The 11,236-nt window shown below is 49.4% G+C and overlaps 1 protein-coding gene across 1 annotated transcript in view; it reads right to left on the reverse strand.

The window, feature by feature from the left end:
• The window catches only part of CALN1 (calneuron 1), a 482,900-nt gene extending 472,418 nt beyond the window's left edge, over nucleotides 1-10,482 (reverse strand). The window contains exon 1 of the mRNA XM_057749700.1: nucleotides 10,070-10,482. The gene's annotated coding sequence lies outside the window, so the exon portion shown is untranslated. The remainder of the gene's footprint in view (nucleotides 1-10,069) is intronic.
• Between the last annotated feature and the right edge of the window lie 754 nt (nucleotides 10,483-11,236).

Consider the following 11,236-nt stretch of genomic DNA (forward strand, 5'->3'; position numbering starts at 1 on the left):
CGTGTTGTATTACACTGTGTCCTCTCCCTGAGGACCCACGGGGAATATTTCTCTCTGCCCCCCAGTAACAGGACTAGCTGTGCCTTTTCTTAGCGGTTGGTTTGCTTTTATGGCATAGATGCTGGGTCTTTAATAAAGGACTGCTTTCTTCTCTGTGTTGGCTGAGAGAAAGCTCAGGGCTGCCCCAGAGTTCCACCTTTAGCAAATGCACAGCATCTGATGTCATGAATTTTGTGTCCTAACCTCATTCCTGGCTCCACTCTTGCTTTTGCGGTCTTGTTTTCCCTTCATCTTATTTTCTTTGTCCATTTATTTTTTCATTTAATTATGTCCTGCAGTTGGATACGCATCTTTGCAAACCGCCTAGCATCCTTTCTGGAACAAGGTGGTGAAGATATAAATGGATCCTCAGTGTCGGGTCTCTGCAGTGCACCATGGCTCTCTTAAGTTGGCCACTTTATAACTGACTTCAGCAGGGACCAGCTCTCCTATCAGCAATTTCACTGCCTTTTAGAACCAGGAAATCATTCTGCCTGGCCACAGAGATGATGCTGATGAACTAACTAGGTTTCACGTTATGACATGCTCATGTAATCTCATTAGCGTCTGTGCACACGGCATGACCATGCCAAGAGGAGGTGGGAAAGGAATAAACCCAACACTCTGTTCGAACCCACACATTTCTTACTCTCCCTACACGTCCCATGGACTACGCTTAGGCTCTCATGGGACCGAGGAGAGCAAAGGGAGGATCTAGAGCGTTGGACAATCACCAAAGCTTAGGTCCTTACATTTGTGCTGGTATGATTTCATTTCCCTTCGCATTAGAGAAAGCCATCTGCACCATCCAGTAGTCTTTAAAATATAGGTCATCCTCCCCACAAATTCCCACTCAAGTGGCAGTCTTAGTGACCTAGGGTCAAAAAACAGCCACAAACAAGCAAACAAAAACAGGGTCCCAGCAAGAACAGTATATCCACAAGAAAGCAGGAACTCAGCCGCTGGGTCTCTCCAGCTCTTCGTATGAGGGTGAGCTCTGAGGCTTAGGCATCAGCTATGCTATATACACAGGGACTAAATAGAAACAGGCTGCAGGAAACCCTCTCCCAGAGGGGCTGTAAAAACAAGGAGATCTCTCACACTTGCCCTGGGTTTTTCAGCTCACTATGAACCACACAGATCATGGCAAGGCTGGGAGCCCCCTAAGCTCAGAGCCCAGTCCCCCCAGGACTCCATGACGGTCCATGTGGTTCCTGGTATGTTACGGGTGGAAATTCACAGGGTATCAGTGGGCCGATGAGCCCCCGAGGGCAACTCCAGAACACAATGGCAGAGATGCAAGAAAACTCTCAGCCTTGGCATTTGGGAAGCATTCTGAGCTCTCCTTGCTCACTTTTTCTCAGACAGAGGTGTCTCTGGCTTCAGGTGAATCTACAGTCTAGCTAGTCTCGAGATGGCAATAAGAACCCAGGGCTAAAAAACCAATGAGGATGCTGCCATCGGCTCAAAAGCACCTTTTAGGGGGTTAGAGCCAGGGTCAAGACAGAAACCTGGGACTTGGTTCAAAATGCACATTGGAAGTCAGGGATTCCCCACCCCCACTCCATCCTAAGGTCTCTAGAGAGCATCTCTCTCCGTGACAGAAAACATCATCCTATTACTTCCCAGAGAATTGAGCAGCAGGGAAAACATCCTCATCTCATTTCCGGAGAATGCTTAGGAGACCTAGATAGCCTAGTGACCCTGGTGATGGAACCACTGGGAAACAGGCTTAGCCGAGCAGAGGAAAATTTGGTCCCTCCATTTGGCTCTCAAAAGACAGAGTTGGGGGGCTTCCCTGGCAGTCCAGTGGTTAAGACTCCGGGCTTCCAATGCAGCGGGTGCAGGTTCCATCCCTCGTCAGTGAACTACGATCCCCACGCAGCATGGCGTAAACACTGGTGAGATCCAAGGCCCCAGGTATCCACTCCTCCCTTGGCCTACCTGGGACCTCCTTGGAGTGGACAGACGGGCTGCCCTCCTGTGGGACCGTGACCTGCAGCCCCGGAGAGCCCCGGCAGTGCTAGGGCGGGGCAGCGGCCATCAGTGAGAGGCCAGCCGCACTTCCCATGAATCTGTGAATTTGCTGCCCTGCTGGGACTCTGTGGAGAATTCCAGGAGCCAACTCTCGGCCTCCCTTTGACAGAGTCACTTTTCATCTTCTCCGGCTTCAGGCACCGGCAAACGCACACAGGCGAAAATCAGTTAATAACTATGCACATTTTATAATAAATTTTAACAATTTAAGAGTCTGGTACAGCTTTATTATAGTTTTTATTTCACCACACTAATTCAGCAAGTAATAACCTGCCAGAGACACAGAATTCACTTGACATATGTTCTGAGAGCCAAGATAATGGAATATGCAGAGGGAAAACCTTGGGTCACACCCAGCGAGGCATTCCTCCTTCCCCTGGGGACCTGGGAGGGAAAGCAGCTCTCAGAATCGCTGGGAGTGGACTGTGATCTGAGTCCCAGCCTGGCTCCAAGCGTCGGGCTTCCCTGTGATTCTGTCCCCCACGGGAGGATGGGAGGGAGGGATGGAGCAGCCCAGACTGTGCTGTGTTTAAGGACAGCCTGACTCTGCCGGGATTCGTCTCACCGCACACAGCCTGCCCCACCTCGCATTCCTCGGATCTTTTGGTGGCTAGAAGGTTGAACCCCACCCCCCACATCCCCGCCCCCATTCAGGCCTGACCTGAAGGAAATGAGATCAGCCCAAAGGAAAATCTCCCAGGAGCCAGATCCAGCTTCCCTCCCTCCCTCTCTCCCTCCCTGCCCTCAGCATCTCCCCAGCAGGGGTCTCAAAGCCTGGCCCCCAGACCAGCAACCTCTGCATCATCTCGGAAGCTGTTAGACATACAAATTCTCCCAATTCTCAGCCCACCCGAAAGTCCCACCCACTCTGACATTCTTGGGGTGGGGGTCAGGGAATCTGTGTCTTCACAAACCCCCCAGGTGATTTTGATGCATGCTGGTATTTGAAAAATATTCAAGTTTGAGAGATCAAGAGAGAGCATCCTCTAGTGCCACCAGGAATGCTGACAGGTTAATGGGACGCATTAACCCTTCAAAATCATATTTCATGACCTCGACATTCCACTACCCATCTTCTTTAACATATAGTAATAGGTAGATACGTACATAAATACATATGTAAATACACACATATATATTTGTATACGGACATATATTAATATATGTATATATGAGTATGTATGTGTACCCACACACACATATACACATCATGGTTTGGCATTCTCAAGCGAAAACAAGTTTCTTTATGTGCTATTTCAGAAAGACATCGAATTTAATGAAATGTCTTATCCATGTGGGTGTAGTGCTGTAACATCTCACTGTTCTTCAGGTAAAATAAACTGACGTGGGAAAATGTCAAAAAAAAAAGAGCGCGAGAAAGCGTTCTGGAAATGCCCATTGAAGCTGTGATCCAGCAATCCAGAGGTCTGGGGGGGGAGCTCTGTGCTGCTGTCTCTACGCTGCCAGGAAAACCTGGGCCTGGGTCTCCTCATCTGGAAAAATAAGGACACAGGCTGGACACTCACTAAGGCAGCCCTGACCCCCGGGACAGATGGCTGAAATGAAGCCCAGCAGGTGCCCACCGTGCCCCTCGCTTAGGGAAAGGCCTGAGTGCATCAGATCCTAGAGCCCCCACAGGGGTATGTGGTTGCTAAAGGCATCTTAGCTTCAAAACAAAGGAGAACAACAGCAAGGAGAGCGGTCCATGACCAGGAAGAGTGAAACAGGGAGAAAGCAAGTTAGGTTAAGTGTGTGAGCGTGCGAACGTGTCTGTGTGTGTCTCTGTGTGTGTGTCTGTGTGTGTGTGTGTCTGCACATGTGCACTAGGAGAATTTAGCCAGGTCCTTGCTCCTTTAATTTTCTTTTCTCTCCCCTTTATCTCTTTCCTCTATCTCTTGACCATCTGTTTCTCCAAGAACATGAGGAAGTCTCTCCCATTCTACTGAGAAGTAAACACAACACTCTGTTGTGTTTTGTGAGGCTCCCTATGTCTGCCACCCTCTCTCTCCTTTCCACGAGAATGGACCCCCTTGAAATAGTGATCTCCACTCAAAGGCATCACTTCACAGTTCCAGTTCCTTCCCTGACCTCCCTCAATCTCGCTTCTGCCTCTCATCACTCCAGGAAACTGTGCTGGGCGCCTCCTGCTTTCCAGACTCGAGGGTTGTTCCCCAGCCTCGTTCTCTGTGGCATTTCAGCCTCTGCAGGTTCTGCCTTCTGATGCTAAGTGACTGCCACCCTTTGATCTTTTGTATCCTTAGTTTAAATTTTTATATTTTATGTTTCATTACATCACACGTATATGTTATACTATTCAAAATATGTTAGGGAAATTGACAAGGTATAGCCTACCCAATTTTTTCAGTGTCCCTTAAATGAAACTCCGGAAGAAAATATTCTTTTAGAACTAAATGCCAGAAACACGTTCTTTTCCTTGAGGAACTAGTATATCATCTCAAGGACAATGAAACTCAAGAAACTATTCCCCAAAAAGGTTGAAACAGGCAAATCGACAATGTCAATCCCTGTGGAAAGAGGCGGGGTCTGGGGTGTGAATGCTGTCCTAGTTCTTGATCTGGGTGCTACTTAGATAGTGTGTTCAGTTGGTAAAAATGTATGAAGCCATATAATTTAATGATGCGAGAACTTTGGCGATATAGATTGTACTTCAGTAAATATTTTAAGGAATTCCCATTTTCCTTTTTAAAAAATTGAAATGTAGCTGATTTACAAAGTTGTGTTAGTTTCAGGTGTACAGCAAAGTGATTCAGCAAAGTGATATATATATATATATATATATTCCCTTTTTTAGATCATTTTCCATTATAAGTTATTACAGGATATTGAGTATAGTTCCCCATGCTATACAGTAGGTACTTGTTAGCCCATTTTCCTTTTTTCTGACCAGAAGTTCTGATCAGACTGGTGGCTCAATTATATTCTTTTTTTTTTTTTGGCTGTACCATGCAGCATGCGGGATCTCAGTTCCCTGACCACGGATCGAACCCGTGGCCCCTGCAGTGGAAGCATGGAAGTACAGAGTCTTAACTGCTGGACCACCAGGGAAGTCCCTCAGTTATATTCTTATGCAACTATTTAATTGTGCATTATATTTTTTCTGATCTTGCTCTTTTAAACTGGAGTCTCCTTGGTAAAAATTTTTCTCCTGAGTTTACGATTTTCTATTTCATTTTATCTCCACCACCAAAATGCTATCCAAAATGCTTTACGGAAGTAGACAAGGTAGAAATAAATAGATCTTCTTTCGAGTGGAGAAAGTCTATTTTTTGTCTCTGCATCCTTCATGCTTGGCATATAGTAGTTATTCAATTAACACTGAAAGAAAGAAAAGTCTATCTGTAAAGGAAAAGAGAAAAATAGGGCAAAAGCGAATGAAGATCTCAGGAGTCAAGAACGGGTTCTTTTTAAGAGGATGGAGACCTGTGCAGGTCTCTAAGGATGCTGGGAAGAGGCCAAGAGAGAAAGACAAGTTGAAAGTGGGGAGGGTGATCTATGAGCCTTGCTCCCAGGAGAAGAGAAGGGATAGAACACAGGAAGGGGATGAACTGTCTTAAACAGGAGAGACACCTCTTCTTCCGTCTCCTTGACTGGTTTCATTAGTTTCCTTTCTTTAACCTGTAAGTAGCTGTAATGCCTCAGAATTCAGTCCTGAGTCCTCTCCATCCGTAATCAGTCTCCTGACGTTCTCATCTGATACAGCTTTAAATACCATCTGGACTCATGGCTCCCAAGGCTGTATCCAGCCCAGATCTCTCCCGTGAACTCAGGACAGCCCACTCAACATCTCTGCCGGGATGCTCAACAGACGTCGCAAAGTTAGCAGAAGTACCAACTCCTGATCGTCTCCCAAACCTGCTCCACCCACAGCTGTCCCCATCGGAGGCCAAAGAAGCTTGAGTCATCCTTGAGTCATCTTTTCATCTCACACAACTACCCAATCCATCAGCAAATCTCACTGAAAAACAAACAAAAAAGCCAGACTCCTAGCACGTTGTCCACGTCCACCGTTACCCCCTGTCCAGTCACTGTCCCCTCTCACTGGGATTCGGTAATCACCTCCCAGCTGGTCTTCCTGCTGCCACCGCCCCCTATCACCTACAATCGTTTCCCAACACAGTCGTGAGAAGGATCACTTTTAAATGTCCCTGCTCTGCTCAGAACCCTGCACAAGCGTCCATCTCACTCAAAGTCAGAGCCCAAGTTCTGGCACTGCCTCCAAGAGCGTTACTCTAACACTGCCTTCTTCGCATATCCTGTTTGGGATTGCACACACCCAGGCCCATCCCTCTCCCTGAGTGGCCTTCTCTCCAGAACATGCTGTTTACAATTTACAATTCACCTCGCTGTTGCTTATTTTTTGTCTTCCCCGCTGGATGAAAGTTTCACGAGACCAGGGCTTTCTGTCTGGTTTGTTCATTGCTGTGCCTAGAATGCAGCTCCGTGTATGCCTGGTGTGCAATACATATTGGTTGAGTTCCATTTTCCCAAGTGGCTCTGTCTCTTACCTCCCTTAGAATAAAGTCCCCTCCTTTGCAGGCATCCAAGGTCCTTTGGGACCTGGCCCCTCTCTCACCACCTGGCCCTCAGAATACAGCCATGTGGAATCACCTACCACCCCCATCAAGCACCTATTCCACCTCTGGCCTTTGCTTGTGGCACCTTCTCTGCCAAGAATGTTCTTCCAAAGCCACCTCTTTGGGGACTCACTTTGAGGGTCGTCCAAATAAGTGACCTGAGCCCAAGTTAGGGCAGGCCTCACTGCTGTGCTCCCGTGGCCCCTGGAATCTTGCCTCTCATAACCTGCACCGGCTGCATGGACACACGTGGCTCACTTGCAGTCCCCCACTGGAGAGCAGAGGAGCTGTCACTCTGGGTTGATACCCTCGGTGAATGTTAGATGGTGCTGGTCTAGTTAACTCTTACTCTTATGACTGTTATTGATACTATTACTATTATCTTTGATAAACATTTATTAAATCAATGACTCTCCCCCGTGGGTACAGTCTACATACACACCAACTTACTGATGAACTGACTGATCTATTGATTGACTTGTCCTACGCACCAGAGTGAGAGAGCGCTTTTCCCTTTTCAAGCCTCTTCTCTTCTTGAAATATGACAAAGAGGGGGCAGCCCACGATGAGGGAAGGCAGGGGTGACCTCAACACTTTGCAAGCAGAATGGCTGCCAGGACACGCCTGGGGTCCTCAGGTCCCTGCTCCAGGTCCTAGTGCAGGAGGTACTCTGTATCACAGTTCAGATTTCCCCGCAAAAGGACATATTTGAGTCCAAATTTATGATACTTACAGGGCTCTTTGATGTGTCTTGGCTCTACTGCCTCTCTTAAGTAAACTGAGTGAGCAGTGTTTTGGCTTAGCCATTAAAGATCACCTATGTTGAAGGTTACATGTCCACAGACCATCATGTATTCATTCAATAAACTTTTACGTAGTTTCGGGGCCATGCCAGGCCCCGTGCTACCCATGGGGAGGGATGTGATGACATGGACGAGGTCGTCCCTGCCCTTAGAGAAGGCACAGGCCAGCGGTCAGTGAAGGAGCCATCAGAACTATTTAAAGAGTTCCATCCTCTGTGATACAGCTTACTTAACTGAAGGCGGCTGCCTTCATTGGAAGGTAAGAACGATTTCTTTTATACCTGCTGTGTTCCCAGACCTTAGCTGAATTATTCTGTTGAATCTGACAACTTTACCGTATCACAGATGAAGAAACTGAAGCTCGCTGAGATTAGGTAACTGGCCCAGGCCACATGCTAGTAAGCGGTAGGGCTGTGATTCCAGCAGAGGTCTGTCCTTCCCCAAAGGCCACGTCCTTTCTGCTCCATCACCCTGGTAATGCGAGAGCCTGCCAAGGCCATTAAATGAACTCCCATGGACCACAAAACTCTATGAAGTTGCCAGGTCTAAACAAACTCCACTGGGATCTCTGTATAGCGCCTTGAAAGCCAGCAGCCATCCAATAAATTTTAAAACACACACACACACACACACACACACACACACACACCATTAAGCTGAAAAGAAAAACCGACACAAAGGAACAGTCAGTCCTTTGTGTCCTAATAGGCCCCATAAGTCCGAAGACACCGTTAGTGACATCCATCCCAGGTCTCTCCCTGCCCTGGGAGGGATTTCGTGAAGCCCAGGTTCTTTTGGCTTCCTCTAGAAAGTGGAGGAAGAAGGGTGTTGACTCTTGAGCAGCATGGCCTGGAGAGGCAGAGGGCCTATGACCATCAGGCTTCAAAGGGGTAAAGGGAGAAGGGCAGGAAGAGGGGCCCATCGCTGCGTGAGGAGCACCCAGGGTGGACCCTCTGTCTATGAGTTCAGGGAAGTACCCTGCTCGCTATGGCCACAGTCCCACCTAGCATCCCAACGCCAGGCAAAAGTCCAATCCTCACGACACCATTCACAGACCAACCGAGAGCAAAGCCAGGAAGGGGGTATAAAACCCTCCCATGGGCCTCCCCTCTTCATCCTGCTTCCCGTGTGGCTTTCAGTTCGCAGGGAACATCTCTCCCTAGATGCCGCCCTTAGAATCTCCAATTATTACCCGAATCCACTGATGGGCAGGGTGATTAGGAATTCCACCAAGTGCTTCGTCTGCAGACTCTGAATAGTCTCTCCTAACCAGAGTGTTTCTGCCACAGCTGAGAGTTTTATTGTCCCGAGGATACGAATCACATGGTAACCCCGGTCTCTGGGAGGCAGAGATGCTGACCTCCAGGCCGTTCACCCAGAGAAAGTTCCCATCCTTCGCTGGGGGATCGGAAAGGATTTCACTGCACATGCGCTCACTACTGTTCAAGTGTGAACAGTTGGGGACTCTGCCAGCAATGACTTTGGGGGGAATTCCCCACTTCCGTGAGCTGTGTTTTGGCCCAGATCCCTCACAAGACTTGAAAAGCAACATTAATCACCCAGAGTGTTTTAAAGCCCCTGGAAACATCAGCAAAAGTGCTTTGCCTCCTAAGCTACTTTCCTGGGGCAGGGGGTTGCAAGCCTCCTCTCAAAGCACATGGACCCCATGTTTCGGGCTCCTGGGATCTGGAACCCAGGACGATGAAAATGGCTCCTTCTGCCAGGGCCTGGCTCTCAGGGACATCTGTGAAGTCGTGTCAAGCTGATTAAGAGGAAACCTTTCCTTCGGGTACGACTCAAGAAGAGCATTTCACCCAGAAGGAAGATGTGGGGGCGAAAAACAAATCAATGAAGGATTTGCAGATAGATGTTCTCTGGGCCCGAGTACAATTTACAAAATGCAATGGAAAGGAAGATAAATCTCCTCCCTCTGCCTGCCAGCCTAGAGCAGATTCCTGAAGAAAAACAACTCTTTGCCACAGAACCTTAGACTCGGCTAGAAGTGAGTTTCCTCAAAAGGCACTGGGAAAGGGTTACAGATTCCTGAAACCCTACAGCAAGCATTTTAATGGAGCAGCAATCAAAGAAAAGGGGAGGGGAGGTGCCAGCACGGTGTTCCTGCCGGGACAATTTACAGAGAGAAAGTTCTGTGGAACGAGTGTTCCAATAACACAGGGGAACGGGCATCGGCAGACTGGCCGAGGGGCAGGTCATTGATTTAAGAAGCAAGTCAAAGTCAGGGTGATGCCCTTTTCATGCTGACCTGAAGGAGGGGACCCGGCCAGGGAGGAAATGATTTGGCAGGAGCCCGAGCTTGAAGAAACATGTTTCCCGGCTCCTCCAAGCCACTTGGGCAGCTAGGTGAAGCCAGGGCCAAAACGAACGCATTGGGGGCTCCCTCCAGACCCCGACCCCTCCCCTTCCTCTGAAACCCATAAAAACTTAATTTGTCTCAACTAAACACAAGCTGGGAAATTGGAGAGGAGGCAGAGGAGAAGCAGGAGAGAAAGGGGAGCCAGGCAGCGTCCATGCAGTCAGTTGTGTTATTGATTTAGAGCCACACAAGCCCCAGAGTGCCATCGACAAGGATCATACCTCCTGCTGATCTCGGGGGAAATTCTCCAAGATCCATGGCTGGGAGTTAAGGAGAATCTCTAAGCCATCAGGAAGGAGCAGAGCACTGCAGCTCCTCAGAATGATGGACCAGGGCTAGCTTTAATTAACAGGGTCCGCTGCCTCTTTTTTGGTAACTGAGCAGATTTAAAGGGCTAGAGTCCCAATTTGGAGGGTGCCGGTGCTGCTTCTGCTGCTGCCTTTGCCGCCGCCCCGGCCGCTGCTCCCAGCTGCTGGAACAGCCTCCTGCAGACCTGTCTCTTCAGCAAGGAAGCGGCGCAAGGAAGGTGGAAAAGTGCAGCCGGGAACCCCGGGGAGGTGGGGTGGGGGGTCTTGGGCTACATGGTTTGAATCAGAACTGCAGGGCCGTGGACCCAGGCGTGGCCCATCCGAGTGAGCACACCCTCCTGCATGCGGTCTCCCAGACCAAGGAGAAGCGCCGGGTCCTTGAGTGCAGGGGGCCTCAGGAATCCCCTCTCCAGATGTGGGCCTGGATGGACACTGCCCAGGAAAAGTGGACAGCATGGGCACCGCTGTGTGCTTCCCTCCTGAGCGGACCGCTGGGTGACAGCCACCGTGTACACCACCCACACACCCCTACCCGTGAATACATGTATCCGTCCATGTACACACACACCTGCCCGGGTACACACACACACATACCTGCACATGTACAAACGCCTGCTCAGGTGCACACACCTACCTGCCCATACAGACACATGCCTGCCCATGCACACACACACCTGTCCAGGCACATATATGCCTGCCCATGTACACACACCTGCCCAGGTACACACATGCCTGCCCATGTATACACACACACCTGCCCGGGTATACACACGCCTGTCCAGGCACACACATGCCTGCCCATGTATACACACACACCTGCCTGGGTACACACACGCCTGTCTGAGTACACACATGCCTGCCCAGGTTCACACATGTGCCCATCTTCCAGACACCCAGGTACAAAGGCACATGACCTGCAGCCAGCCAGACGTCCTGTCCCTACACCTGTATCTTACAGCTAGACCAACAAGGGAAGTAGTTGTGACACAGAGCATAGCCAGGAGGGAGCGTGGGGTAGGGCGGTGGAGTATGAGCTGAGGGGTGGGGGGCCCCTGCCCCTGTGCTGCCTTTCCGGGAGCT

This window comes from Hippopotamus amphibius, chromosome 9, assembly GCF_030028045.1.
Source record: "Hippopotamus amphibius kiboko isolate mHipAmp2 chromosome 9, mHipAmp2.hap2, whole genome shotgun sequence".
Classification (NCBI taxonomy): Eukaryota; Metazoa; Chordata; class Mammalia; order Artiodactyla; family Hippopotamidae; genus Hippopotamus; species Hippopotamus amphibius.